The sequence below is a fragment of the Buteo buteo genome, chromosome 2 (genome assembly GCF_964188355.1).
Source record: "Buteo buteo chromosome 2, bButBut1.hap1.1, whole genome shotgun sequence".
NCBI classification, from domain to species: domain Eukaryota; kingdom Metazoa; phylum Chordata; class Aves; order Accipitriformes; family Accipitridae; genus Buteo; species Buteo buteo.
Window position 1 is genome coordinate 12,314,601 of NC_134172.1, and position 7,202 is coordinate 12,321,802.

Consider the following 7,202-nt stretch of genomic DNA (forward strand, 5'->3'; position numbering starts at 1 on the left):
TATTGCCAATCAAATCAGAGTAGGATAATGAGAAATAAAACCAAATCTTAAAACACCTTCCCCCCACCCCAGTCTCCTTCCCAGGCTCAACCCCACTCCTGGTTTTCTCTACCTAAACCCCCACAGTGGTGCAGGGGATGGGGAATGGGGGTTGTGGTCAGTTCATCACACGATGTCTCTGCCGCTCCTTCCTCCTCAGGGGCAGGACTCCTCACTCGTCCCCTGCTCCAGCGTGGGTCCCCCACGGGGTCACAAGTCCTGCCAGAAAACCTGCTCCAGCGCGGGCTCCTCTCTCCACAGATCCACAGGTCCTGCCAGGAGCCTGCTCCAGCGTGGGCTTCCCATGGGGTCACAGCCTCCTTCGGGCACCCACCTGCTCCAGCGTGGGGTCCTCCCCGGGCTGCAGGTGGAGATCTGCTCCCCCGTGGAGCTCCCTGGGCTGCAGGGGGACAGCCTGCCTCACCAGGGTCTTCCCCACGGGCTGCAGGGGAATCTCTGCTCCGGCGCCTGGAGCACCTCCTCCCCTCCTTCTGCACTGACCTGGGGGTCTGCAGGGCTGGTTCTCTTACGTGTTCTCACTTCTCTCTCCGGCTGCCATTTCTGTCTGTCTTGCAACTTTTTTTCCTTCTCAAATCTGTTATCCCAGAGGCGCTACCACTGTCGCTGATGGGCTTGCCCTTGGCCAGCGGCAGGTCCGTCTTGGAGCCGGCTGGCATTGGCACTGTCAGACATAGGGGAAGCTTCTGGCAGCTTCTCCACAGAAGCCACCCCTGTAACCCCCCCACTACCAAAACCCCACCACACAAACACAGCACAGCAGAAAAAGTAACGTCATGGAGGCCACTGTCAGGCGGGGTTTATGGTGCCATTTGGGAGCCAGCCGCGCCGTCGCAAAGGGCGTGCTGGGGACAGGACACAGCGGTATTGCTCCTGCTGTTGAACTGGACCCAAGCCTCCCAAAAGCGATGGAGAATCCCAAGCAAGGCAGGCGCTCACCGCTCCGTGCCGCAGGTCGGTACAGGTGTATCTCTGTAACCGCCGGAAGATGTGTCTGTTCGGGTCTCGCTGCTTCCTTTAGATTAAAACCCTGACAAATCTTTGTGCCAAAATATTTACACTAGGGAAGTGCCTGCTGTTTAACACTTTGAACCTCATTTAATTCACACTTGTTCTTAATCTCTGCCTCTGAACACCACCTCACTGGGCTGAGTCAGACCTGTTACCCTGACTGCTCTCTTCCAAAAACGTGGTGGGAAAGGCAGCTGCGCTGGGGGAGTGCTCTCAGTGCTGGCGTTTCATTTTGTGTGCTTCTGTGCTTGACATTTTTTTTGCTCACCCAAGGTGTAGGGGAAAAGCCATGCTGCTATAATTTCAGAAGCTTCTGTAAAATAGGGGAGCTGTCACCTGCATATTCAGCTGCCAAAAGCAGACAGAGCTCCAGGACATCCCAGGTAAAAACATCAACAGGAAAAGATGCGAAAGGGAGGTAAAGGACTGAAGAACAGGGTTGACTGATGCAGTCAAAAGATGATGCTGAGGACCTGGTAAGCCAGTGTGTGGGGCTGGAAATCAATTGCCCCAAGGTGACCGATGCCAAGCAAGCCTAATGACGACTAAAGTTGCTGAGCAGGCTTGGTCACCAAATGGACAAGGGGCCCGTGGGAGGACAGGCAGCACTTCCCAAGCCACCGAGCAGTGTCGCACCAGCCTCGACTCCCATCAGGCTGCAGTTTTGAAGCTCTAACATCCTTCTGATGCTCGAGGCAGCACACTGGATGGGGGTTCCTCACCGAAAGGGGGAATCCTGACTGAAAGGGCGTCCCTCCAATAGGGCACTGCCCAGGGACGCATGAACTCTTCCTCCTTGCGTTTCTTCTGTACCCCACTATTTTTCTCCTGCCTTCCTCTCCTGCTGCTTTGCCTTTCACCTGGGGCAGCGGAGTGAGACCCTGACCCATCCTGTCCACGGATGGGACCCATCCGGTCCAGGGGTCTGGCTGCCACTGTTGGCTCCCTTGGAGCTGCCACGGGCACCAACAATACCCTGAAAATGCTGTGTCCCCCCAGTCTTTTCCCATCCTCTCCATTTTCCTCCTCTGTGCACACCTTGCAGTCACAGAGGAAGCAATTAGGAGGAGTGACCAGAACCAAGTCTTCTCTCTTGTATTTGTTGCTTGACAAAACATGAGCTTTAAGCCACATCCTCCCTTTGATAAACCAAGTTATGATTATGTACGTTTCGCCTAACTACTCAATTTCAATTTCAAAATGCTTATTCTTGTTTTTGATCTATTTCTCCTGTGTATCCTAATCAGGATGCTTTGAAACTTTGGCATGAATTTTCCAGTGTGTTAACCTCTCAGCTCCAAGCCCTGCAAGGTGACGAGCTGTTCAGTGTCACAGAGTGAGAAGTTCAGGTTTAAATTGCTGCTTCTCTTGGTCTGTTTATTTGTTCAGTTAGTTCCTCACATTCTCCTACAAACAGGACTCCATCCTCACCATAAAAAAGCTTTTTCTTATCTTTCAGTGTAATTTCCTGTGTTTCAGCTTGTGCCCATTGCCTCTCATCCGTTCTCTGGATACCCTAAGGAGATCCTGGCTCTGTCTACTTTACTCCCCCCAGCACCTATTTATACACACAGATAAGATCCCCCTTCAGTTTCTCTCCTCCAGGTTGAACAGCCCCAGGTCAGGACTGGAGAAAAGACGTAGCAGGAACCACGTAGGTGATGGATAAAGAGCTAGTGACAACTCCATGGGCAGGGTGATGAGGATCTCAGCAGCAGCAGCAGGACCCACTGAGCAGCTGCTAGTCTCACTGATTACGTGAACACCGTAGCCCAAATGCAGCCTCTTCCTTTCCCAGCCCAGCTTGCCCCAGTAGTCACCCATTGGCACCAGGGCTGGAGCGCTCTGGGTGGCTGATGCGCTGGGCCCATCATTGAAATACAAGGAAAGCAAGGGAGAAAGGGAGGCGATGGTCCGTGTGCTTCTCTTACAGCAATGATGCGTGTGTTTTTCTGACGGCAACATTGTCCTCCTGGGTTTTAGTCTCTGTTTTGTCCTCTTTCACTTCTCATGCCTGTGTTTGCAGAAACCACCCTACAGTTGCTATGTGTAAATAAGTCACCTGTCGAAGTGTCACCTCTCCAGATAAGCCCTCCCGTCCCAAGCTGAACACGCCAGCTGCCCCAAGCCCCACGCCATGCCCTCCGCTGCTGCAGCCCGTGGTGAGCTGTGGAAGCGTGCTGCCCGTTAGAGCTGCGCAGCGGGGACCGCACGGCCACAGCCCCTGTTTGCGCACGCTGAGGGCATTGGGTGGTGAGTACAGCAGGGACCTGACACAGTCCGTGGAAGTAGCCACCTTCCACTGCTTCCACCACCTCTGGTACCGTCCTTGGTCAGGCCCTGCCTGGGATCTCCTCCTACCTGAGCTAGCTCAGCTGCGTGCCCGCCCCAGCTCTGCAGCAAAGATGTTCCCTTCATCCAGCACGGTTTTGCCGACCTGTGCCGGATACGCTGAATTAAACCCACCCTACCGTCCATTGCCGCCGGTGCCGATTTGGGATGAGGCCGAATGTCTGCTTCCAAGCTTGGGACCCAGAGGAGCTGCTTGCTGCAGGTGCCCTCGTGCCTGAAATTTCAGCGGCGGGGCCCAATGACGGCTCCGTGGCTCCTCTATGTCCCCTGCTGTGCAAAACCATCCCATTCCCTGCAGCCCGTCCCCGGTGACTCAGATGCTTCAGAGGCAGCGCAGCGCATCAGCTGCCGCAGAGCAGCACTGACAGACGCCGGGGAGAGGAACAGCCGAGAAGAGCCGAGGCACAGCCAGAGGCTCCCAACATGAGACGGCGTTTATTTTTAGAGTGCCGTAGCACTAAGGATATGGCATGAGCCGCTGCCCTCTCGTCACTCTGACGCCATCACCCGCCGCCCACACACCCACTAAGTGGGTTATCGCAGCCCATCAGGCTCCCAGGGGGAGAGGAAGAAAGCAAAAAGGTCACTTCTCATGCCAATAAATGGCAGAATACATTCAGTGCTGTGGTATTTATTAATGGACTTTGGTTTAACGTGCTGAAGGTGTCTTCTGCAAGACAACATCTCTCCTGCCTCTCAGGGCTCTGGGACCAGCTATAAGTCATCTCTCCCAAATCCATGACAAATCCCAGAGCTACAGCACTTACAGAGGGCTTTCCTCTGTCTCAGCTGATAAAGCACTTTCTGTATCCTTGTTTTTTTCCTGACCTGTCAGTATCTTTTTTTCTCTGCTAGACATCGCTAAAATCACTGTGATCCCAGCTACCATCCCTCTTCTCAGCTGCCTTCTCTGTCATTTTAATTTTCCCACCTGACATATCAAAATTCACACTTGTCTGAGATGTTTATGTGTCCTTTGTCCCACAGTATTTAAAGGGACTCTCAACTGATGTTATCCTCATCTAACACAGGGAAGCAGTACAAACTGCTCACCCCCCCATGCCAGGGAGAGATGAGCAATGTGCTCAACACAGCGGAGACCATCCCAGCCCATCACACCTCAGGGTCACACTTTTCCCTCCTTTCCTGTTTTTCCTTCAGTTAGAGTCAATTCACTGATCCACAGACCTCGGTCCTCCCCAATCACCAACCTGCATGTCCTCCCAGCACAGAGCTCCTCACTGGGAAGTTTCAGCCCATTCTGTTGCACTTTTCTTGCACATTTTCTTTCCTCCAACTCGCTTTTTAAAATTCTGGCACCAACAAGGCGCTTGCTGAAGTAGCACATCTCTGCTCTTCATCTGCCTAACCATCTGCTTGAGAGAGTGCGGGGCAGGGGGTGTTTCTGCAGAGATTTGTAGACTGAAGGCCAGAAGGAACCAGCATGATCTAGATCAGCTGCATAATAAATGTCGTAGACAATCAGGCAACAGATCCCACAGCAAGTCCTTTATCACTCAGTGCACTATCCCTAACCAGTGAAAACTCAGCCTTCCTGCTTCTTTTTTTTTTTTTAATAGCATTAATTAAAATATTTTTTGTACTATGAAAATATGTAACTTTACAGGGAGAGGACAGCTGAAGTTTGGAAATCTTAATGACCAGATTTGGGAAGACTGCAAAGTCTCAGGTGAGCAGCAGTTATTCAGGTACATGTACACAGTGACCTAGCATTTTAAGCTTGCACGGTTTGATTAGAAAATAATTCTATCCCATAAACCATGTTGAAACGCCTAAATGTTTTGTTCCAGTGAATAATGATACCTGTCTCCTCAGGGAGAGCTACAACGGCCAGGAGCTGGTGCTGAAGTTAATCCCTTGCATAAACCCAAAGCAGTGTAACGGGAACCTCCTACTCATGCCCGCCCAAACACTGTTGGGAGAAGCCCCAAAAATACCTGTTGCAGCAGGAATGAATGCCACCTCACCATCCAGCTCATGGCTTACAAGCCCCATGACTAAAGTTACCCCAGAGAGGTCTCTGCAGCTACTGATCCGGGGTAGCTCTACACCCACAAGCACAGATCTAGCTTTGCTCCGAGCCATCAAAAAGCTGCCATTTCAGCTCACTTAACGTGGAAACACGATCACCATTCCTTAACCTCAGGAGACTGAAGAAACTAAAAAACCTTAACCTAGATGGAAGGCTGCTATGCTCTGTTCCCAGCCAAGGGATACACGACAACACAAGGGTATTTGTGCAATCCTGGCTCTACTAGGTGCCTTACATGTCTCCATTTTAATCCTGCTTTCCGGTAACACTGCCAGAAACGGGGAGGACTAAAGCCTCCTCACCCCACAGCCATAACCGGCAGACTCTTATTTGGCCCTGGCAATAAGCTAGCTCTTACTAGCTCAAGTCAGATGTCCCAGCAAGTCTTCTCGAAAGCCTAATTATGGCCCAGATCACCAAAAATAACATTAGCCTGGAGAGGTCTGGCAATTCCCTCCTCGGTGTCAGAAAATATCCAAAGCTGAAGCCCAGCAACATGGGTCTAACCTCTACTCCAGAGCCTGAGGTAGGACTGGGGGGGTGATTTAATCAGCCAGTTGTCTCCCTAAATAAAGGGCAAGAGAAGCTAATAGATGTAAACTCATTAAAAATGTGCACGAAAGTATTAATTTTCTTTGTATTTGTAAAACCAGTCTTTTACTCAAAGAATTGGTGCTTCCTTCTTAAAATATCACTAAAGCTTCCCCAGTACAGGCTAAGTCTCTTTAACAAAAGGCAGTATGATACATGGTGTTCGTTTAGATATCTACACATGAGAACATACTGCAGGCATCTCTGTGAAGTGCTTCATAAAATGATTTTTTGTATCACTAACGCCAAACAGCTTTGGCATCTCTCTGGGTAGAAGCTGACATCTTGCAGATAGTTCACTTAGGCCTCCCATGGAGAAGAACATTGAGAAGCAACACATAGAGCTCTCCACCGCAAGCCGGTGGGAGAAGGCTGGTGTGCCAGGCTGCTATGCAATTTATGTCCAAGAATATTTGTGTGACTGGACAATCTCTTAAATACTGTAAAATATGAAAGGATCCTTCAAATCCTTATCTGCAGATTTCTTGCTTAGTAAAAACCACATTGCCCATGGTCAAAGAGAATTGGCACTGATAATTTAGTATTTAATGTCATATTTTAGTAATTTTAAGAATCAACATACTCTAAATAGCATGGCAATTTGCTAGCTCTGGCATATCCCTTTTTTTAAGGATTGCCTTAAGTAGAAGTAGAGTGGGTGAGAGACACTAAGTTGATTTAGCAACATTGGTGGCTATTTCTTTTGAAAGACACTCTCCTGAAAGAATACTGCTTTCTCTCCAGACCTTTTGGGTTAGACTCACAGTTACCACCAGGGAACAGGCAATGTGCAGCAACTGACCCCACGTATGCTCTTTGTCTCTATCAACTACAAGCTTATTTGAGTTAGTTCAGCCCTCTTTTGTACAGCCCTAGACCAGTGCTGAGAGCAAGAAACAGCAGATGCATCCAGATGATTTCCTTTGAACAGAGCAGCTGAGCCACATCCAAATGACTAAGTTCAGATAAATTGAGTCATCGGATGCCCACTTAAGACAAATTAGTTTAGAATGGCTACGCTGCATTTGTCAATGGTTTAATGCACTAGAAGTGTATTTATAAGACAGGGCTAATTTCCTAGTCCGTGAAGAAGAACACTTTGAGAAAGCAACTGCTCCATCTAGCAAAGTATTCTCAG